This window comes from Hyperoodon ampullatus (genome assembly GCF_949752795.1).
Source record: "Hyperoodon ampullatus genome assembly, chromosome: 1".
Taxonomy (NCBI): Eukaryota; Metazoa; Chordata; class Mammalia; order Artiodactyla; family Ziphiidae; genus Hyperoodon; species Hyperoodon ampullatus.
This window is the reverse complement of record NC_136914.1, coordinates 189,260,270-189,285,077: the sequence shown is the minus strand read 5'-3', so window position 1 is coordinate 189,285,077 and position 24,808 is coordinate 189,260,270. Positions and strand designations below refer to the sequence as shown.

General features: G+C 37.3%; 1 protein-coding gene across 2 annotated transcripts in view; it reads left to right on the top strand.

The window, feature by feature from the left end:
* The window catches only part of PRKG1 (protein kinase cGMP-dependent 1), a gene marked incomplete at both ends in the record, with an annotated part of 1,229,056 nt that overhangs the window by 852,324 nt on the left and 351,924 nt on the right, over positions 1-24,808 (top strand). The gene's annotated exons all lie outside the window — the stretch shown is intronic.

Genomic DNA, 24,808 nt, shown 5'->3' with positions numbered 1-24,808 from the left:
CACCAAGTTAGAAAAATTATCCATTGAAAACAGCTGATTAAAATTATTCACAATTATTGCTGACAGTATTTTTGAAGATACTTTTGTAGCCAAAAGTATATTAAATGCATGCATTATTTATGCAGCTTTACTGTTTAAACCATACCCTTGTTAGGAGACATAGTTGTCACTTGCTCTGTAAAGTCTTTATGTTATGCTAAATATATAATAGGTAATCAATGATGGAGTTTTCTTTTGTTGTTTACAAGTCACCCTATCAGTCACTAAGTTAAACAAGTATCTTCTCTTTAAACCTGACTCCTGAGCAAAGAAATTTAGTGCAATGAAATTCCAAGTTTATTAACAACTATTAATTGGGACCTTGTTCCAGAGTTTCTAGTAATTTGAGCAGAGACATTGATACATTAAATTTCACTATGTAGACCCCCCAGATACATGAACTTTAGGGCATAGTAAAAGGGAAGGAAAGGGTGAAGAGACAGGGAGAATCGTTTTTTGAACGTGCTTTGTGAGTAGGAAATAATCATTTACATATTAATGTCCGGAAGAGCTACAAGAGGCAAACAGTAGGACGGCCAGCGCACTTCCCATTCTACTGTCTAAGCATATTTAGCAGTAGACTTAAGCATATAACTTATTTTTTTAATGTTCACACACATACACAACAACCTCTTACACAATGCCCATCATTTTTCTCTACCTCAAATCGTGGTATACAGTAAAAGTGGCAAATATGTCCATTTCTATCTGACACAAATTTTGAGGCTCTGTGTGATTCACTGCATAGACATTTTAGAGAAAAACAAACAAGTGAGGGGAGGGCTTTGGTTCTTTGACTGCAGTTGCTTAAGAGTGTTGTGTTATGTATATTTCCTTCTGAAGCTATCTCATACATACTTTCAAATGCAAATGCCAAATGAAGCCTTGGGTGATGGTGGATACCAGGGGCTCCCAGGAATGTGCTCTGCAGGAACAGACTGGTGGGTACTGTGGCACAGATTTCTTTACTAGTTACTGAGGGAAAAAAATTGTTTATGAGTAGGAAAAATGGTTATATACTTTGAAGGGTGCTGTTTTGAAAGCAGAGCCTAGGTGTTCATTGTGGAAGGGTTTTAAATTGTTTCAATTCCTCAAGTGAAAACATTTTCACCTAAACTGTGGTTTAGGCTATAGCATCAGGGATGTGAAGTAATTCAGCATGAGAGCATAGTGTTTTTTTTTTTACTTGTGGCAGAACCCAACTAAGCTTTATCCAATTTCCCCTACCCATCATCATAATGCATGGTTCATCTGAAGAAATGGTTCTTTAGCCATAATTGACTATAAGCTCTCTGAGGACAGGTATTCTGACCTATAGTTACTCAAGGTTTTATTCTGACTTCTTAGAACAATGCCTGGTAGATGAATTAATAAAAAGTGGAAAACCTAATGATGTAATATATTAACTGAAAATGAAACTGAGGATTACAATATGCAAGTACCTAAAATGACTGTATTTCAATAAGAATAAATATAAGTAAACCTAATCCTCAATTTACATAAAATGAGACCTATGTACAGTTTCCAATATGAGATTACCTGTGTGCTTGCTCCATCTTGAATATGAAGTATAGAAGCTGAGGAGAGAAAACTCCCCCCCCCCCCCCCACTTCTTGAGCTATATAAGCAAAGTCAGGTTGAGACAACTGTTTAAAGGTTGTCTTCTGAAGTGCCTTCCTTATTCTCAGTTTTGCAGTGTTCTTCTGGACACTCAGGAACTGAATTGCAGTGTTGGTAATGCTCTGGATACCCACATGCAATTTGTTTCTCTGATGCCAAGGTAGGCAAATAAATTTCATGTTAAGAACTAACCCAGTAGACTAGGAGGGGTTGACAGGAGTGCTATCTTGAAAAGGATTCTGAGGACTTTTGTGGTCTTAGCAGTAAAGACTGCCATGCTCAATTAGTGATGTCTGCCATGGTCAAGGGATGGGAAGGCATAGTATATGTTGCAAGCACTTGCCATCCCTGATTTATGCAACCGTATTGATAGGTTACTTTTTTTTTTTTTTTTTTTTTTGCGGTACGCGGGCCTCTCACTGTTGCGGCCTCTCGCGTTGCGGAACTCAGGCTCCAGATGCACAGGCTCAGCGGCCATGGCTCACGGGCCCAGCAGCTCCGCGGCATGTGGGATCTTCCCTTACCGGGGCACAAACCTGTGTCCCCTGCATCGGCAGGCGGACTCTCAACCACTGCGCCACCAGGGAAGCCCTACTTATTATTTTTAAGTGTTGAAAAAAAAACCAATTTTAGGGCAAATATGAGATACACACAGACACATATATACACACTTGTTATATATCAGAAAACTCTAAAAGTATATATTTACAAATCTAATTTTCTAAGTTTTATATATTTAAAATTATAAGCATACAAATCTAAGTTTTATATATAAAACCTGAAACAAAAGTGAAATTCAAGTTTCTGACCCTGAAAGTCAGTCCTTCCTATTATTCTTTGTGGTTTATTCTGTACATATGAGCACACATAAGAATAATGCATATACACATCAAGATTTTTTAAAATATAGTTAATTGTCTAAATTCCAAGACAATTAGGAACAAGCAGTTTGATCCTTGAGTAAAATCGGCAACCTCCTAGTATTTGGAACACACGTATATATTGTAGATGTTTATGAATTTCAGTGGTTCTCATTTTTATGTGTCCTTTGATAGTTTAACTTAAATGCATTTTGTGTATTAAAACAGTGCTTTTTCCCTAGATGAGCTGCTGTAAAAATACAGTTTTATCAATTCTTCTAAGACTGGGATGTTATCTTTTAAGCACAAGTATTTTGGAGCCGAAAGGAAATAGACAGGCGTGGAGAGGGAAGTCTAGACTAATTCCCTCAGGCTGGTGCACACACACAAAAACCATAGTGATATATTTACACATTTTATAAATGTAACTAAGGACTTGTGATATTTAGTATCTTGTATCAATACTAAATCAGTATTGATTTAGTATTGGAGAGAGATGGAGAAAGATCTAGGCAAGTGTTCTTACAAATACATAATCTGTGTATCTCACCATAGTACTGGCATCAGTATTTTAGTAATTATTTCTTTAGCATCTACTCTGTGCCAGGGAGTATTCTAAGTTGTGTACAATGGATAGTCAATGAATATTCTATGAGTGCCTAAACCTCAAAAAGGAAAGAAACAAAATTAGCAAGAATTATGCAAACACTAAACAGAAAATTAGTGTGTGACACCTGCCCTGTATAGTTTGGCTTCAGGAACATGTTTGCATAAAGTAAAACACCGGCAGAACAACCGACTGGCAAGGAAAAATGCTCTTTCCATGCATGGCTTGAGTGGAGAAGTGCATTGTAGACCATTTGCTATTGTGTATTAGTACCTCATGTGCTTTAATATTATTGGAAGATTCTTTTCCTAAGACTGATAAACCTTTAGCAGATAGCAGTGACTTCATGAATTTTAGATTTTAGCCGCAGTGGTTTAAGCATGTTTGTCAAGAAAACAAAAAGCTTTCAAAGTGCTAAATAAGTATACACCATTTTATGGGATTTGGCATTTTATATCTGTGTTCTGCAGGCAGGCACCATATACATGTATTGCCAAATGTGTCATGTGGGCATTGTAAAATCTCCAGGAAAAGGCCGATTCGGGAGAGAAGCGACCCCTGCTCAACTCAACACTCTTCCGTAGCTGGTTATCTAATCACACACCAGTCTTTTATTGTCATTTTGGGGGTGTTTGTAAGTTTTGCTGTCTTAAGCATCTGTCCCTTTATCCAAGTTTAAAAATTTTTTATTGTTCAACCAGCAAGTGGTAAAATGCAGACTTGCAAAATTGTTTTCATGTCAAAAACAGCCATTGTTTTACTGAATTCTCCCATGTACGATATTTTGGAAGTCATATGTCAGTATCCTCCTGATGCCTATGTAAAAAAAATAGGGTATATGTTAATGTAACTGGGGTTAGGAGGGCAAAGTGGGAGAGCAAATTTAATTTTGAAACTTGACATATGAATTATAGTCCTTCAGTCAGTAGGTCATTAGGCATTATTAACCTCCCTCTTTGTGCTAGGCACTTTCGATAAAGTAGAATCCTTTAATATGCTTTTTTGATTTGACCTATTAGGATTTACTAAAACAGAAACAAAGATGAAAACAACTTAGGTAGAACTCTAGACTATTGAGAAGCCAGTTCTGCTAAGAACATCTGATTACATCAGTGTCTCTGTGACCCAGGACTGAGGAAGGCATAATCTACATGATAAACATTCTGGAATATTCATTGAGTTAGCAATAAATTGGAAATCAACAGTATTTTTATTAAGGGAATGGCAAAATATATACTATGGAGTATAACAACCATTAAAAATCACAAGATAGACCTCTGTGTACTAAAATGAAAAGGCAACCCTGTTTAAAATTAAATGGGAAAAGATGAAAAAGAAAAAGAAGTTGTCAAAAAAAATGTTAGAAAACAGCACACCTACACTGGCATGAGTTGGTTTGCATATGCTTAGAAAAATACCTAGGAGGGTACACATCAAACCGAAATTAGCCTAATTGCAGGTGGTGAAGGAGGAAACAAATATTTTTCCCAGTTCATTCTCATGTTTGGTATCATTTTGGTACAATGGGTTTTTTTTAATTAAAAAAATATAAATGCAAAAAAAATGTACAAAAAATATACTGAGTGCAGGACTTAATTGCACCCACTAGAAATTAAACAGGTTGCGTATGTGTGGCTTAAATAGGTAAGAAAACTGGAAGAGGAGGAGGGAAATATCACTGTACCTGGTACATTTAGATTAAAGCAGATAAATGTTTAAAAAATTTAAAAGCTAGAGCAAATAATAACTTGTTTTTTTAAGTAATGGAATTCAGCAATACAAATTAATCATTCAGCATAATGTTGTAAGGGGTTATTCCTATACCTATTAAGTAGCACATTATTTCTTTGGTGCTCAGTCTAAGAAAAATGGTAGTAGTCGGTCATATTTCAAAGGATTCTGCTACAATCTTCATCTTCAGGTGTGATTTAAAGTATCAGGCGAGCCTTGACTGAGTCCTGACCTATCCCCTATCACTCATCCAGTATGTCTTTGACATTCTTATTTTCTGTTCTAGGGTAGCTGGAGATACTCTTGGTGGTGAGGGGAAGACACACTTCCTCAATGACCATTTTAAAGTTAAGTTAATAATTAGAAATCACCTGTGGTTTTAGTAGTTGAGTTAAGTGCAAGTGTCTTCTGCTACTTCATGGGAACTGTGTTCTGCTGTGAAGAATACAGTTTACTTACATTTCCAGCCCATCCACTCTCTCAGTCCAAGCCAATCATTTTGCAAGCATGGAATTGAATTTCCTTCCAAATTTCAAGCAGTGAATCATTTTCTCCTACTTCAAGGACCTCTCTTCCCTTTCTATTTATGATGTGTTCAGTTAAAAATAAGGTGGCCAACTGTCCTGGTTTGCCTGCGATGTAGGAATTTCAGTGCTACTACCTAGAAAACTCTGACACAAAGATCGTCATCGAGGTGAATTCCTGTCAGTTTGATATCCTGGGGAAAAAAACCAAACAAAGAAACATTTACTGGATTGAGAGACAAAAAAAATCCAGGTGTATAGTTTCTTATTGCTGCTGCAACAAATTACCACAAATTTGGTGGCTTGAAATGCCACAGATTGATTCTCTCAGAGTTCTAAAGGCAGGAATTCCAACCTGAGTCTTAAAGGGCTAATATAAAGGTGTCAGCAGGGCTGGTTCCCCCTGGAGGTTCTAGGGGAGAATTTATTTGCCACTTCCAGCTTCTAGATGCTGCAGACATAACTTGGCTTCTGTCTCCATGGCTTCAATGTCTGCTTCCACTGTTAAATCACCTCCTTCTTCCCACATTGACTCTATTGTCTCTCTCTTATGAGGAACCTTGAGATTATATTCACAGCCCACTCAGGTAATCCAGGGTAATCTCCCCATCTCAGAATCCCTAATCACATCTACAAAACCCTTTCTCCATGTAAGCTAACATTCATAGCTTCTGGGGATTAGGACTTGGGCATCTTTGGGAGGCCATTATTCAGCCTTCCACACCAGGCTAGAATTCTACTCTGCCAGGTACTAGGTAGGCAAAGATGTAGACATCTTTGAAGTCAGGGTAAATATTTGTTGGTATTCACTGCAAAACTGTCTGCTGATTTTGCATGGAAGGCTATGTAGTTCACAGTCAGGCTGCTAGGGTTCAAATCCTGACTTACCAGTCACTAGGCATGAGAACTTCGCTTGTGCTAACTTAAAGCCTTTTGCCCCAGTTTCCTTGGCTGTAAGGTGGCCATTATAGAAGAACCTAGTTCATAAGTTGGTTGTGATAATTTAATAAAATATTATAATTAAGGGGCTTAGAACAATACTTGAAACATAGAAAGTGCTCAGCCAACCTGAGCTTCTGCCACTGCTGTTCCTTCTAATGTTTGTGCTCACAAGTGTGACATAATCTAGTCTTTTTAAAATTTTTTAAGAATGTTTTCTTCCAGTTTTATTCAGATATAATTGATTACACCACTGTGTAAATTTAAGGTGTACAGCATAATGATTTGACTTACATCATCCTGAAATGATGACCACGGTAATTTAGGGAACATTCATCATCTCATATAGATAGAAAATTAAGGAGATAGAAATAAAAAAGTTTTTCCTTGTGATGAGAACTCTTTGGGTTTAGTCTCTGAGCAACTTTCATATGTAACATACAGCAATGTTAATTACATGTATCATGTTGTACATTCCATCCCTAGTCCTTATTTATCTTATACCTTTGTACCTTTAAACCTTGTAAGTTCGGGCCATTTGACTGCCTTCCTCATGTCGCCCCATGGGAGCCTTCATAAAGCAACGAAGACCAGAAGGAACAGTTAAAACCTGAGTATTTCTGTGCTAGGGCTGATGAAGAGAGGGCAATCGTGCAGAAATGTGGTAGGTCCAGGAGTATGAGGAACATGTAGTCACGTGGGGAAAACTTAGCAAGACCTGTTTGCTAGGATTCTTCTCATCATTCCTTTGTCTTTGGAGATAAGGATGTTCCTTTCCTCCAGATACAGGGAGGCACCTCTCACATGAGGGGTTCATTACCTGTTGCAGGGGAGAAGGGCAGGGGAAAGGTCAGAGGAAACTTCCTGCTTCTGTTGTTTTCTCAAAGTCCTTCAACTTAAAATATTCAATATGCCAAGGTGCCATATTGTGGGGTAGCTTGTCCTGAACCCCATCAATAGCTTTACAGGGTTCTACCCAACTCCCCAGTTTCCCTTCAGGATCTCCCCTTTATACCAACAGTCTTGGAGAATTCCCTACTTCAGGAAACTACCTATTATATGTATTTCCCTTGGTCTGGACTTGTCAAATGTATACCAGCGCCTGCCATAAGTAATATAAACTTTCTCTAAAACCCAGAAAACCCAAAGAACTGTATTAATATTTATTAAGCTCCTAGGACAAGAACCTGAAGGTATGAATTCTGCTGAGGAGGTCAAAGATAAACTAGACTTCTTCTATGTTGTAATGAGTCCATATAAGGAGGGACTTTGTTGAGTAGGTGAGGCTAAAATGCTGGATAAATTTGTTTTCTAATTTAAATGTGCTTAGGGCGTTTTCCCAGGTTTGTTTTTCCAATGAATAATTTTATTGCTATATCCATATTTATAATATTTTTTGGGTCTTTTACTTTTATGGATTGATTTCAAATGCTTTCAAACTAAACTTTGCAATATGACTTTCAGTCTATGAATATTCAACTGCAGTGTACGCATTTAATTTTGATATTGACATGTTGTGATTGCACCTTTCTTAATATATTTATTTCTTTATGAAAACTGACACCACCAATGCTGATCATGCTTTAAGTGACTGAAAAGACCATTTCTCAGTATGTATCTGCAGTGAATGTGCTTTGCATCTCAGGTGTTGTGTGCCACCTGTGTTTACATCTCTGCCTCTCCAGCTCTTCCTTATAAGACTATGTTCCTTCAAAGCCACCTTTATACTAATTGTCGGTCATCCTGTGGCTGTAGTTTCCAGCCATAACTAGGAATCCTGTCACTTACATTATATACATTCGATTGTGTTTGATGTGCTCTGGGTCGCCGAAACTTGAACTGCATTGCTTATCATAGGCCAGATTTTTGGTCATCAATTTTGGCCTATCTATGAAAATTCTGTATAACTGCCTTTTTTTTTAAAAAAAAAAAAAGAAGTTGTATTACTTTCTGACTGCTTTGTAACCAGAAAGCAATCAGCTTTCTAAACAAAACTCCTGTAGAGAAAATGGAAAGTGCCACAGACAAACCTAAGCATTGGAGATAAAAGGGAAAATACGGCCCTTAAACTCAAAGATCCTATTATTTAGCTCACCTGGCTTACCATCATTTGCTCACCCTCCACTGTGTTCTAAGGGACAATAGAAGATGGAATGAGAAACTTCTACACAAAACAAAGAACAAAATCTTGTGCCTATTTATGTAATCTGACCTATACACAATAGTAAAGAGAGAAAGGAGAAAAAAGACTTTATATATTTAGTAAAAATGTGTTATATATAAATTCCACATATTGAATCAAATTTACAGGTTTTTAACTGGAGAATATGGCTGTGTTTGGGAGTTACTAATTATTCTAGAAACAACCTAGATGTTTTAAAAGCATTGTCAATACTAAGGAATTGAAGGAAAAACTGTTTATCAGTTATCTTACAAAGAAAACCAAAGCAACATGAAAGCCTTCTTCCCTGATCAACCCAAAATAATTGGTGTTTCACTGTGTTCTTTCTCATACCTCCCCCAACCAATCACCTGCCAAGTTCAAAAAGAGTCAATGAACAAATGTTTGTGATGGCTTTTGTCCTAAGGCTAGGCAGTTCTGACAGTAAACGCTTTACCTCTACTCCTTAAGGGGCTTTTGTAAATAGCAGTGTTTGCATTTTTAGAAAACAAAGCGTTAAATTTCCCCAAATCAAGTGACATGATATGAATTGCTGCTGTTTTTAGTGCTTTCCTAAGTAAGTCCTCTAGACACTAGATTTTCAATGATGGCCAGGAACAAGTTTCTTTGTTAAAGAGGTTTTATTTCTTCTTTGTGTTACCAGAGATAAATCATTAGTTAATAATTTGATAGATACCCTGACTTCTTTTCTGATTCCTCCTCTTCCCCTCACCTTCCACCTGCTTGTACTTCCCAGGGGTTTTTCCTTTATCCTCTGCTCTTCTGTTCTTCCTCCTCACAATTAGCCAATCCAGTTTCTTAAACTATCATTCTTAGTGATTCCTAGGTGGATTTTTATCTTATTATCTCCAACTGGGTCCTCACTCCGGACTCCTGAATTCCTATTAGCCACTTGCCTGTGGGCATGTTGTGGTACCTAAAAACGCATGTTTAAACACATATTTAAAATTGAACTCAACAGTTTGTCAAATCTATTGCACCATCTGCCTTTTTCTATTTATGTTAGCTGTACCATTGTCTCCCCAGTATAAGAGGGTTTACAACTGGGAGATTTTTTTTTAAATACCCCCTCCATCCACATCCCTTACCCCAGTTTATCAAATCAGGTTTAATTGGTTAATTTGTTCTTTCGGGGTGCTTTACATTTTTCTTGTCCCACTATCGCTTCTCTCTCTGTGTGTTGCATGTCTACAATATTCCTTCTGTCACCTTCTCCTCCGATACAATCCTCTATAATGCAGTCAGATTTATTTTAATGAAGAACCATATGGATTAGATGAATGGCTCCCCATTGCCTTTCAAAAAAAAATATACTCCTTCAGGTTCCTCCATGCTCTGTCCCCACAAACATTTCCAGTCTTAATGTAGTGATTTCTGAGGTTTAAACAACCACATCACAACTGATTTCAACCAATGAATACTTGTGTCACTCTGCTCTCTTCACTTATCCCACTCCTCTTCACCAGCCAAGCAAAACTACCTGTTTGCAGTGAAAATGGCTTCTGATCATTTTCTCCTTTCTCTGAACCAGAAGGTAGTTGTTTACTATAGAACTGTTGGTCTTCTGATCCTTGACTTTATTCTCAAAAGCGTCTTCTATGCTAATACCAATTAGTTGAAACTTTTGATTTCTTGAGTGTCATTTCACTTTGTCTTGCTGTAGACTCTCAGACTTCACCAGCCTTTCTGACCTTGTATTCTGGGAAGATGCCCGTTGTCCCCTCTCAGACCATGGGTGTGGTACTATGGTAGTAAATAAGGTGAGCTGTCCTTTTACTCCTGGCACTATTCTGAGTCACAGCCCCTCTGAAGGCCAGCTTTCATAGGTGTAATCACCCAGGGCTCAGAGCTCAGAAGAGCCCAGTGCTTTCACTTTAATTCTCTGTGGCCACTTTCCTGAGATTCTTAATAATTTTATTTTGAGTTTGTGTAATTGGAGTCTGATGGGACAATGAAGCCACTTGGGACCTGGCTCATGAGTGATCCCACCTCTTCTTGCCTCCCAACGTCCCCAGGACTGGTTCTGGGCCACTCACGCCTCTGGACCCTGCATGCCCTCCCCCTCCATACTTCCCACCACTGGCCCTCCAATGCCTAGAGCAGGAGCCTGGGCATGGGCATGGGCATGTACACCTGCTATTCAGCACTGTGGTAATTTGATGAGGCTTAGCCAGGAGGAGTCTCTTGTCCACTCCCCACTCCCATGCAAGTACCTAGCACATCCCAGCAAAAAGGTTGCAATACTTCTTCCACCATGGGTTGGTAGCGTGGGCTTGTGGGGAGAAGAGATATCTGAGTTGACTTCTCTGCCTTTGGCTGGGGCATGACATGTATGTCCAACAGCCGGCAGGAGGGGTGGAGCAGGCAGCCAGTGGCTTGCACTAGTGCAGAGTCTTGGTCCATGGGGTAGGCAGTGCAGGAGCCTATATAAGGATTTGCACTTGCCCGGAAACATCCCATCCCTGTGCTTGAAGGAATGCAAGATTAAATAGCAAATAAAAAACACGTGACAGTGAGGAGAGAGGAAGAAAAAATAGTTTTATATTTTAGTAACTTTCATGGACTTTTCCCTGCATTTTGAACAAGGAGCCCTGTATTTTTATCTTGCAAATTTTGTAGCTAGTTGGTCCTGGCCCAGACTTCAATTGCCTTACTTTTGCTGCACCCCAATTCTAGACTTATTTCCCAAATGTAGCACTGCCCTTAGAGCATTAGAAAATCGTACCTAAACACCCAAAGGAAAGCAGGGCACTGCTTTGGTAGTGGTTAAGAATCTAGGTTTTGAGCCAGACTACGAGATTCCAATCACAGTTCTGCAATTTAGTAGCCACTATCTGACTTTAAGCAACTTACTCAATTTTTTTCCCTTTGCCTTAGTTTCTTCATCTATAACATCAGAATATCATTCCAAATTCATAGAGTTTTTGTAGGATTAAGAGAGACAATTTAAGACCAGTATTTGGAGTATAGTAAATATTCAAATGTTGCAGTTCTTATTAACAGGTTGACTATTAACTTTTGGCAGACTTCTAGCTTTTTGACTCTGCAAGTTTAGTTCAATAAGCTGAACTCAATTCACTTCAATAATACTTCACTTCAATAATTCACTTCATTCATCCCTTGTGGCAAAAATTAAAACTACATGATTTATAATTTTTTTCAAATTATTTCAAAAAGTTAAAATTTCTTTTAGCACTGTTAATTTATCATTATATCATTTCCTCTATATTATTATGATGCTTACCACATGCATACCGGTAAATCCTTATATGCTATAATTTTTTTTATAAACAAGTAACATCTTTGTTTCATTAATCTTTGTATTCTCCACAGCAACTATTATATAGCAGATGCTCAATATATGTTTATAGAATGAATTGATTATCTTTTTTGTACTAAGTTGAACCATATGAAATTACTGGGTTTTGGATCAAAATGGTTGAATATCGGCAATATCATAAGGTACCTATTCCCTTAGGGTCAGAGTCTATTTCTATAATCACATACTTATTTTAAGAAATTAAAATTAGAGGAAAAATAAAATGTTATATAAACATTTCTTTAAAGTATTCTTTGACATCTTCATAAAGCAGCATAAAGTTATTTTTGTACTAATTTTTTAAGAAGATGTGCAATAAAATATTTGGTTGACTAGAATTTATGTGTAATAATCTCTAGTCTCTGATTATTTAAATTCTTCGGTAATGATTGACTTTAAAAGATTTCAGTCTCCCTTTCATCCTTATTAAACATGATAAATATTTTTTAATCTTAATTTGATAATTTGTAACATTATAGGATTTTAAAATAATTTTTTATCATTGTATAATGCCATAGTTATAGCTTGGGATAAATTTTAATCTTTATTTACCAAAGACTGTATTTCAGGAATTTCTTTTTTGATTGTTGTTGTCATTTAAGATAGACTCAACTTCTATACTTAAAAGTGTAGTGTAGTCAAAATTTGATTATGTGAGGGTCCTATGTGGTTATTTTTCAAGTTATTGGATATTTTAATCTATCATATTGATATTTATCTATATTCATAACCTGAATAATTACTAAATTAATGCAAGTTATAGAATCTTTATAATAAAAGATTTTTAAATGTTTCCCATGGTTATTGAATAATTCATGATTTTCATACTCTCTCATTTCTCTGCATAATTATGTTTTTTGAAGCAAGTCCTCTTCTTCACACTTTATTGTACTCAATTTGCCCCTATGTTGAAGTAAAGGTCTTGTACTTTCTTTTGGCCTTCATTCATCTGCTTTAGCTGTTTGGTGGAAAAATGAAGAAGGTCCATGGCCAGTGTGTCTCTGTGGAAAGATGTGAGCCAAGTTTAAGAGCAAATGCAAATGCCACGCAGATATATTCACCAAATCTTGGTTATTTGTCAAACTTCAGAGACTACCTCCAATCTTGCTTAACTTGTCTGGGGAATTTTTCTGAATATGATTCTCTGTCCCTTTGCCACCAATCTGTGTGCTTAGGGAACAGGATAAAACTGTTGTCTTTTGCATTCTTCAGCAGACTGTTCTGTTTCAGTAAAAAAATGGATAATGAACTGTTTCAAAAATGAGTGCATAGTGAAAGTAGAAGTTAGATAATTTATACAAGAGAGCAGGAAAAAGGTAGCAGGAGGGATAATATCAAAATATCATAGGAAGTCATTTTAATATTTTCACCATCTTTGCGTAACTTCATTATCTGCAAACTTACCATGTTGTTGAAGCAGATTTTGTGTTCACTTGAATTGGGAGTGTTAATGCTTCAAAAAAGTGCTAAAATTCCGAAGGCTGCCAGCATCTAAATAGAGCATTTCCCGTCCTTTAACCCACTTCCTTCCTACAAAAAGGCATGCGATTTATCACAAACTACAGCAAGTTATGGTAAAATATATGTTAGTCAAATGATAGAAAACATATATAGTGAAATGGAGTAGTTCACCTGAAGAGCTTTTAAAAATGTTTTGATTGACCAGATAGCCTTCAGCTTTTCAGGAAGATTTAACATATGTTTATTTAAAAATGACTTAATAATATTAATTAATTTTGAAATAATACTCAAGCATAAGGGGAAAACATTACAACCCTGTGTACAAGGACATCATATTTCACAACTCCAGAGGCACAATTCACTTTTTATTTTGTAAGAATGACATCATCTAGAGTTGTTCAATTCAGTGTGGCCCTGCACATTTATCCAGTACAACTGTCAGGAATAGATGTTATCTACAGAGTCCTTTTAGCCTTCTCCTCCTCCTCTAGCTCTTTTCTTTATCTTTTCCTTTTTTCCCCCCCTCCCAGAGCATATGTCCCAGTGCCCCATGCCTTTTGTTTTCTTGTCTAAATATGCTGTCTGAAGCTATGGGCTATGGAACATGGGACCTAAAACTTTCCTGTCTTTTCATTAATGGAAGATGTATTCCCTTTCCCTTTAAAAATTAGTACTTTCTGCTTTCCTTTTCTTAAAGATAACTAATTATTAAACTAATCTGACAGAAATTGTTAATACATTTCCCCCATGTGTGAGCACATGTATGTATATAGCTATGTACATTTATTTTATAAACACACACACACACACACACACACAAGCAATAATATAGGTTACCTGAAGTGATGAATTCAAAAGGAAACATTTTAGATACTGGGACAGGGAGGCAGTAGAGGAAATATTTGGTTAATGGACTTTTCTATTCTCAAATCAGACTTCAGAGACAACTGCCTAATCTTCTTGCAGGTATAAGGATGATCCTTGTCACAGCTCATAAGACTTAAATGGGTGGTTTAGTTTCTTACCTATTTCTGAGCATGTCTTTTGATATTTGTGGTTTTTAAATGTTTGCTTGTTCTTTAATTGCTTATATACAGGCACTCAGGCGAATCAAAGTTAATTCCATTTCACTCTTAACAGCCAGTTACTTTGTGTAACAAATGATGTCAGTATCCCACCCACATGGCTTTCCTTTCCCACCCAGACTCCAAGCTGCCAGCACCAGCACTTGTTTGCTTGAGGGTCTTTTCCTCTTGCCACCAGAGCATACTGTCCTCCCACGTGGCAAAGCTAGAAGTGCCAGGGTGTTCATGCCTTCGGAAGCAGCCCTCACCCAGAGACCATTAGGAGCTGGTGCATGCATAGCCAACCAACCTGGGGTCTGGATCACTCTGAGCTATAACTCAGTGTTCCACCCTGGTTCCCAATAGTTCCCAGCAGAATCAAACTCCAGTTACACACAATGGAAACGTGCTTCATGATGTAAACTCCCTAGGCTGCCCTACCATACCCACCGATGGTTTTTGCGAGCAGCTCACAAATAAGCTGCTCACACTTAAATCATTGTCTAGGGTCTTTTGGCAGGGTTGGGGGGTGGGGGGGGTGGGAGAGCACATAAAATAAAACACTGGCAGAATGTGTCTTTTCTGTGAATTTAGGTCTATTCTACAGAGTATCTTTCTTTTCAGGCTTATCGGTCTGCCAAAAATACTAAAATAATCTGATTAACAGTGTTGTGACCTAGGGTAAATTCCTGCCTGAACAACTGTAAACAACCCAAAAAGCCTTATTTTCAGATTTTTTTGGTGTGAACTCCCCATCTCCCCACGAAATAAATACATGACCATCTCTAAGGCTTACCGCCCTGCTTATCATGACAAAGAGGTACCATTTGTGCAGCAGCATTTTTGGTCCAGAACTTGTTTGATTACACATTTTATATTTTAAAATCAGTTTGGTTTTTAAAAGCTCATCCTTCCAAGTGAAATATGCATTTTTTAAAAACCACACAATTTTCTTCTTTCTTACCCTAGAACCCAATCTCTGTAATCACTGGTCCATGACCATCTAACATCTTTCCATAATAGCATTTGCCCCAGGAATGTAGAGAATAGTAAACCCATTTCAAAAAGGTTGCACTGAGAGGATTTTGCATCTGAAGATTTTTTTTAATGCTCTTCAAGACCTGCCGTTCCTTCATGTTACGTATATTCTAAGCAGTAAGTTTTTCATAAAGATAATTTGGAGGACACTGTTTTACTCCAGTCTCCCACTCCATGGTGACAGCATCCAGATTAGAATCATTTTGTCAAATGATTGTTTCTCATAATTAGGCCAACCACATGCTCAGAAAATGATAGGATGAATGTTCAGAAGGGTGCTGCCTTTTCAGCGGTTGAGACACCCGTTAACACTTTGGAAATAAAGTCACTGTTTTTTTTGTATTGATAAATTGTCCTAGAGAACTTGTATTTTTTCCTTCTCAGTAAAATATATAACGAGTTAACATAATTCAGTTCTTTATTTAATGTTTTTGTTATTTGGGTTTTTTTGCACACTTCAAAGCACGGTCGTCCCTTGGTTTCTGCAGGGGATTGGTTCTAGGACCTCCCTCAGATACCAAAATCCTTGGATGCTCAACTCCCTTATATAAAATGGCTTAGTATTTGCATATACCCTCCTCTTGTGTACTTTAAATCATCTCTAGACTACTTATAATACCTAATGCAAGGTAAATGCTATTAAATAGTTGTAAATACAATGTAAATGCTATATAAGTAGTTGCTGGTACATGGCAAATTCAGGCTTTGTTTTTTGGAAATTTCTGAAAAAAAATTTTTCCTAATATTTATATCTGTCGTTAGTTGAATCCTTGGATGTGGAACCTGTGGATACCAAGGGCTGACTGTACATGTTATACATATTTAAGCAGTACAGGAATATTAAAGAAAATTAAACATTGTAGCAAAAAGTATGCTTTTAAAAATATGTCTGCATATAAATATTAAAAAAATTTATTGAAATATAGTTGATTTACTATGTTGTGTTAGTTTCTGGTGTACAGCAAAGTGATTAAGTTATACATGTATGTACTCTTTTTCAGATTATTTTCCATTATAGTTTATTACAAGATATTGAATATAATTCCCTGTGCTATACAGTAGGACCCTGTTGTTTATTTTATATATAGTAGTTTGTATCTGCTAATCCCACACTCCTAATTTATCCCCTCCTTTTCCCTTTTGATAATCATAAATTTGTTTTCTATGTATGTCCATTTTTGTTTTGTAAATAAATTCATTTGTTATCAGTTTTTTAGATTCTACATATAAGCAATATCATATGATATTTGTCTTTGACTTACTTCACTTAGTATAATCTCTAGGTCCATCCATGTTGCTACAAATGGCATTATTTCATTCTTTTTTATGGCTGAGTAATATTCCATTGTATATATGTACCACATTTTCTTTATCCATTCATCTGTTGATGGGCATTTAGGTTGATTCCATGTCTTGGCTTGCATATAAATATTTTAAAGGGCATAAATATATATTTAGTCTTAGTCCTTTTGGGCTGCTGTAACAAAATACCACAGATTAGTGGCTTAAAACAAGAGAATTTTATTTCTTACAGTTCAGGGAGCTGGAATTCTGAGATCACGCTGCCAGCATTGTCACCTGAGGGCTGTCTTCCAGGTCACAGTCTTCTCGTTGTATTCTCATGTGGTAGAAGGGGTGAGGGGGCTCCTTAGGGCTTCTTTTATAAAGCAATAATCCCATTCATGAGAGCTCCACTTTCATGGCCTAATCACCTCCCAAAGGCCCCACCTCTTAAGACCATTACATGGGCTACATTCAGAACATATATATCCATCACTACTTACCAGTAAGTTATGTGTAAGCAAATTAGATTTTGGAACCATTCTGATTGGCTCCATATGCTGTGCTGAACAGTGAATAGTTGTTTTGATGCATCAGTAAGAAAGGCTGTCTCATTAGGTAATTGGAAAATCTACACTAAATGGATAACAGGCCTAGGAAGTGTTCAAGTGAAAATATTGAGAGTTAATTAACTGTCTTTATACTCAATATCTCTCATAAAACTACTCTAAATTATTTTTCTTGGTGATCAAAAAAGAAAGACTTTATCCTGTATCATTGAACACTGTCATTTATTTTTAAAGCTGTCTGATTCTTGAGGTCCTCCTTTAACACTACCCATCTAATTTTGTTAATCCCCAGAGCATCATCAGAAAGGAAATATCCACAGTTTCTACTGAAGGATTTATTCTTGTCACAGGTCATTTTCCTTTCTCCCCATACTAACTGTCTAGAGCTGTCTACATGGTGAATTCAAAATAAACTTCAGTATAAGTGGCTGTCTTTCATAATGAATTTTTGCCAAAGAGAAAGCAACATGTAGAAAAAACAGACATACACATTGACTTCAATGCAGTGATGAAATGAAGTGCTTGAGTCACTTACATAAGAAACAATCCTCTGCAAATGGAATTGGGATGTCTAATCCCATTATCACAGACTTGCCCACGTGGAAGCAGCATTACTGGCCTTTCTCTAACTGTTCAACGCATCCAGGGCCCATGGCTTTTGTTGTTTTTTTCACCCCCTAAATACTTCAGTTGATAGCAAAACAGAATAGGCAGAGGCTAGAATGAAACCAGTATCAACATCTGTTTGTAAATAAAACTTTGCTTTTGCCTGTAATCATCTTTATGTGGGCTTTTATGACATTATCTGGGCTTTTAAAAAATAATAGAAACCTAGACTAGGACATATTTTTAAACTTTTTATTCTTTTGTAGTCTTCTTTTGTTTGTGCTTCGCTCTGTATGAGATTGGTTTCAAGATTGGGCAGGATCAGTGCAGGGCTGACTAAGGAGGCCCAGTTACACCTGAGTCACCCTGAGATGAATAAGATAAGTCACTGGCCTCGAGTACCTTACTGTCTCTTGGGAAACAGGTGTAGACATAAGTATGATTCATGTCCATATATGAGAAGTTCTAGAAGAGGTATAAAGTGTTCTGAGAGCCTGAGGCAGAGAGGAAGGAATTGTCTGCAGACAGGAAAACTACCATGAATCACTTTCTCTGGGGTCTCTTTTTTTACTTGATTTCCATGAGTCCCGATCTCTCTCAGCATGACAAACCCAACTGAGCTGTTGGAGCTATGACTTTAAGTGTACCTCCCTCTATAGGAAACAACGTCCTGTATATAGACTAGACACTGCTCTTCTGCTGTGGCCATCTAGTGCTTATCTCTCCTTATGTTGGCTTGAAAGTAGGTCTTGGAACTTAGGGAAGGCAGCTGCAGTCCCTCCTGGGAAACAGTGGAGTTAATGCCTCATGTGGGCACCTGGGTTCTGAAATTTGATGCAGGTTACTGAATGGGAGGAATTTCAAAACTATGCTACCCAAACCCCACTGGGGGCACCAGGGTGAGCAATGGAATTGTTGCCACAGCATAAGAACTCCCAGACTGTGCCCTGTGCAATTCCAGTGAGCATCATTTACAGGGAGTAAAAGATAAGTGACACTTCTATAATTGCACAAAACCAGCCTGCACACACATGGGAAATTTGCTTCTGGAAGTATTCTTTTCAGTCTTGACCTTTTACATCAGAAAGAGATACCTCTTTTGTACAACAAAAACAAAAAATATATTGCTTTTGATATTTTAGAAAAATATTTTTTGTGATACCATACATGTAAATTGTGATTCATATTTTATAAAACACTTTAATCCTTATAATTCTTCTAGGAAATAGAGAGTTACTAGTCCACTTTTTATAACTGGAGATGAGCTGCAGAAAGATTAAGTAATGAGACTTAGTTGAAATGTATATTAACTGATAGAAGCAGAGCTTAACCATCCCCAAGTTTGATAATGTTTTGTCAGCAAGATCCGGGGAAAATGAGCCCTAGTAGCTGGGATCGAGTCTACTGGATCTGCTCTGTCCTACCTCATGAGAACTTTCCACTGAGCAGTGGTTTTCTCTACGGCAATTGCCAGGTTCCCATTTTTCCATTTAAGTGCTGCTCCCTGTCTGGTTTTCTATGGGGAAATGGGAAATAAAGTTTTTTAAATAAGAATTATAGAATAATCTGGGGATTTCAGAGAAGGATAAATTGGTAACTAATATAAAAGTTCTGTATTTTTTGATATGTGTTAATTCTGTAGAAATCTCCTTCTCTAAAAATGATATCAACCCATATCCTGAATTTAAAATGCAAAAGAATAAAGCCTCATACCAATTTTGCACAAAAGGGAATAAGAGTGGTAATTTATAAAGATAAGACCAGGAATCTATGAGTCAGGAGATACAGCTTTTACTTTTGGCTCAACTGTAGCCAACCTTTTGTTTCATTAACTCAAGCATTTAATACTAAGCATCTACTAGATAAAAAACATTGAGCATAGTGCTTTCAGTGAACTTATAGAGTAGAAGGAAGGTAGACATTAAATAATTATGCAAATAATTATAATTATGATAAACTCTATAAAGAAATTAAAGGCTTTTATAAGAGTAAATGATAAGCAGCTGAATTAGTCTAGGGACTAATAAGACTAGTAAGACTCATCTAGGTCTCTGAGACCACAATGGTAAGTAGGAGTTATTTAGAGAAAAAAGAGGCAGCGTGTGGGCATGAGTGATGGAGAGGCTTGCTGGGAGCATGTTCCAGGCAGAGGAGGCAGCATGTGTGAAGACCCTGTGCCCCATGGTATATCTCAGAATTCAAAAGGTCAGAATGGCTGGTGAAGTATGAATGAGGTGAGAGGGCTAAGAGTTAATACTGGTGACCCTAGCAGGAGCAGATCATACCTTGTAGATTGTTTGACTAACCTATTGCAGCATAACAAACCACCCCAAATCTTAGGTGCATAAAACAACAATTTATCATTTCTCATGCTTGTGCGTGTTGGCTGGGCTCAGCTGGGTGGTTCTTCTGCTCTACATGTCAGCTGGCTCACTTAGCTGTATTTACCTGTGAGCTCAGCTGGGGTTCCACTCCTGTCTGTGGTTTCCTCAGTGTGGCTGCAACTAACTCTGTGCATGGTCTCTCATAATTCACCAGTCTTAGCCAGAGCTTAAAGGTTGGCTGGATTCCAAGAGGGTGGGAACTAAAGGTGCCAGACCTCTTATGACCTAGTCCCAGAACTGGCACAGCCATTCTGTTGGTCAAGGCAATTCATATCCCAGGTTCGTGGGGAAATAAACTTCATCTCTTCTTAGGAGTTTTGACAAGCCTGTAAAGAGAGGGGGAATATATGTTATGAAGCATCTTTGAAGACAGTGTACCACGTAGAATATTTTAAGCATTTTGGACTTGAGATTTTTATTATTCATTGCATACCCAGCATGCTTGAAGTGTCTTATTTCCCATGATCCTCACAGCAGTGTAATAAAATAAGCAATATTATCATCTCCTCCTTAAGTCAGCTGGGTCACAAAGCTATTAAGTGACAGAAACAGACATTTACTGAGGTCTAACTGGAGCCAGTCTGTGTTTTTGACCACTGTGCTGCTGTGTGACATTTTACTGGCTCTCCATCATAGTTTCTTCACCTTTTCAATCATGATAAGTTCTATGAGGATGAGTAAAAAGTGTTAGGATTGTAATAATTAAAGTCATCATACACACGTTTAAAGCACAACAGTTTCTGCCTTTGGAAAATATCGTTGTTGATCCACTTCCTAATGTGTTTCAGAAAATGAATTAATTAATAATTTATGAACAAAGGAGTTCATTAGCTTCAACTTGCTAACCCCATCTACCATTATTGTTATATGCTGAGATTCCCAAAGTTCCACTAGCCAGATGGAGGCACATTATCAGTGACATTAGAGGCTCTTTCTCCAACAAGTTACCCTTGCCAGTTGCCTACTTATTTCTGGAAATCTCAGAGACATGTCCCATGTGGTATCATTAATACATCTTCCTACTACCACCTGGTGTTCACTACTTCCCTTCTCTTCTATTCCAGCATTTTTAGTGAGATTACCTTCCAAAATTTCCGTGCATCTGAAACCTCATTGTGTGTTTGCTGCTGAAATAGGAGGTTTCCCTCTCTTCCCTTGTGTTTAATTCTATTAGAGATGCTGCCTCCTATTCTGCCTCACATCCTGATAGCTTATAAGATTTTTAGTGGAAAGGTGTAAGTCACACGGAGGAGGGAGTTTATGTCCCTAGGTCCTCCCTCCTTAGGACAAAAATGGCTGATACCATGCAGTACTCAGAGATTTGTGTCTCCCTCTGTTGACCAAGGCTTTGTTATTGGTTTGAGCTTTTCTGACTCCTTCTTTGCTTAGGATGAATTTTCTCCCAGCAGGAGGGTCATCAATCCCTCATGCCAATAGACTTCTGAGAGTTGTCCTACCAATCTTCCAGACATGGGTGTGAATATATGAGTACTGGTATCTAAAACACAATTTAGGCTTGAGCTGGTGTCCTTAACATATAATACTTTCTGTGAATTCATACAATTTTATATGTCAACCTTATGTGACTTCACTGCAGTATCGAGGTAGTCATGACTTACTTATGGGTTAAGAAAGACATTTTTTCCTTATGAAAGGAAATAAGTTGTTGGGACTATATCTATGCTATCAAACTATCATGTTATCCAAATAGCCACTTGATGGATTAACATTTTTACTTATTTCTGAGTTGCTTTAAAGGACACAGGTGTTTTCTCTGAAAGAAAATTGGCAGTATGTTCACACTGGCAGGTCTGTGTAGTCAAAATGGAATTGGTTGAGATAATGAATGTACTTTGAAAAGAACTGGTTGTGTTGATATAAGTTTTCATGTATGATTATGGCCATCTCCAACTTTGTAGTTTTCCTGTTATTAGCCCATTTGACCTTCCAGGTGATAGAATGCTGTAAGACTGTGAGGAAATAGAGGGAAAGAATTGTGTTCTTCACTTTTTGAGAAACTTCTTAGAAGAAAAGCCATTGTAAAACAGAAAGAGGTTTTCTTTGAAAATTAATTTCCTGAAACTCAAGTGTTCTTTTGTTTTTGAAAAAAGAAGGTAGCTTTTGCACTTATAAATATCATTTACTACCTATGGCAGTGAAAGTTTTGTTTGACTGAGTCACAGATTAATTATGATAAAAGTTTGTTTTTAGAGGAGGTAAGAATATATACTTCCACAGAGACTGTTTCTATGTCCTAAACCACCCCCAAAATGTAGTGGCTTAAAACAACAGTGATATATTGTTTCTCATGATTCTCTGGGTTGACTAGACTCAATGGACCAATCCTGGGCTCCATGTGGTGTAGCTGAGGTCAGGCTACAGCTAGGACATCCAAGATGGTGTCATGTCCTCCACAGTCTCTCCAAATTGCCTGTCATCATGCAGTCATCTAGGCCAAGCTTCTTTATAGCTTGGTTGCTGGCTTTCAAAAGCCACAGCTGGAAACTACACACCTTTTTAAGGCTTAGGCCCAGAAATGGCATTTTGAACCCATTCCTTTGGTTCAAAGCAAGTTACCAGGTTAACCCAGATTCAAGAGGAGGGGAATTAGCCTCCACCTCTTCATGGGAGAAGTGGCAAATAATTTGGAGCTATCTTTAATTCACCACAGAGATACTGATTCATTCATTAATTTAAGATTTGAGTGTCTACTATGTGTCTGACACTATTCCCAGTGCTATGAGGAGTAGATCTTCGGGGGTGTATCTTGTTCAGCTCTCTCTTTCAGCTTCATTACTGACAAACTATGCATCTTGGCCAAGTTTCTTTTCTTCTCCATGACTTGCTCTTCTTATTTGCAAAATGGACATAATAATAATAATAGTTGCTCTACATGTAATAAATAATTTAATTTTCATAATTGTGACGTTAATATATGTAGAGTACTTAGAAATGTGAAGAACAAAGAACAGTGCCAGGAACATAGCAACTCATAAGATAGTTGTTATTTTTGTTATTACTAATGAGAAAAGTGAAGCCAATGGAATGGTGACTTGGCTACCCAGCTATTTAAAGGCAGGTTGTTTTAGCAGCATAAGGTGAAATTGCCTTACAATGTATTTTCTTGTAAATACAAGTAATCTCTGTACATTGCAGGAGATTACTGCAAAATACAATGGACTTGCTTTTTAATAAATTCTCTGGAAACATTTTGAAGGCAAGTTTCATAGATTTATAGGATATGTTTTCCATTCTGAATTTTTCTGGCTCCTATCCAGTTACTATCATGGCCGTTCGGGACCAGACCCTTCCTCACCTCCTCAAGTCTCCTTTTACTTCTTTCCTGTCAAATCCTATAGTCCAGCCATATCAGATCACTTGTAGTTCCCACATTTAAAGTGCTGTTTGACACCCCTCTGCTTTTATATACACTACTCCCAGTTTCTGGAATGCTCATATTCTAGTATTTTAAAGCTTAGCTATTATCTTCTTTATCCTAGATATTTACAGTTCCTTTCCTGGCATCTTCTCTTAACCTGAATCTGTTTGGGTACATTTTTTTTCTTGTTCCCAGACCACATGATTACTTCTTTCATAAGACTTAATCACATTTTAAATTATCTGTTATTTATCCATCTCTATAACCTCTCTAAACTGGAAGGCGTGAAATGCATCTTTTGAATTTTCTTCTGATTTCTCAAAACCTAGCATAGTACCTTAAAGGCTGTGTCATCACATGCATAGTTAGTTCCCAGAATATGACTTCTTAATATGTATTTTAAAGCCACAGTTCTTCACAAAGGGAGACAGAACCAAATATTTACTCTTTGACAAGATATTTATAAGTATTGAACATATGTGAAGATTGCCATCATAAGCCATAGCCTTTTTAAAAACATTAACTTTTGGCACTAATCTAACCCATTTAGGAATCCAACAAATAGGATTTTTAGAATTTATACATGTACATTTTATTTTCCCTAAGATTTTTTCTTAAAGCGGATTTTTTAGGGCCAATAAATTTCCAATACATTTTTATGTGAGATAGCTTGGGGTGTCATGTCAACATGCTCACTTTGGATTATACTTTAGTCATTGGAGACAGGATTTGAGGTTCAGATCACAGTCTGAAGTTGGAGGAGAGTTAGCCAATAATAGTATGCATTTTGCCAAAGCCAATAACAGTATGCATTTTGCCAAAGCACTGCTTAGTTGGCTTATCAGCAATCAAAGAGCTTACTGGCAACTGCTGAGAACAATGTTAGATCAGTCTAAAGTACCGATAATACAAATTCCACATAAGAAAAAGTAAAATGTCTTCTTTTCCAGCAAGCTGTATTCTGACATGTCAACCAAAAGCATTTCTGCTCCTTCTGTCCAGGTTTTCACAATTTTTGTCATCTTGTAGCCTTACATCTCAAATCACTGGCACTTGCATAGGCTGATGATAGAAACAGATTCACTTTTTGAAAGCTGCTAACTTCCTCCATGGTGGCCTCACCCTAGAGCAGGAGAAACATGTAATACAGAGGCTGATATTGTCAAGCTGACAGTTAACTTTCTAAGGTCTGCTAGTTAAGCAAT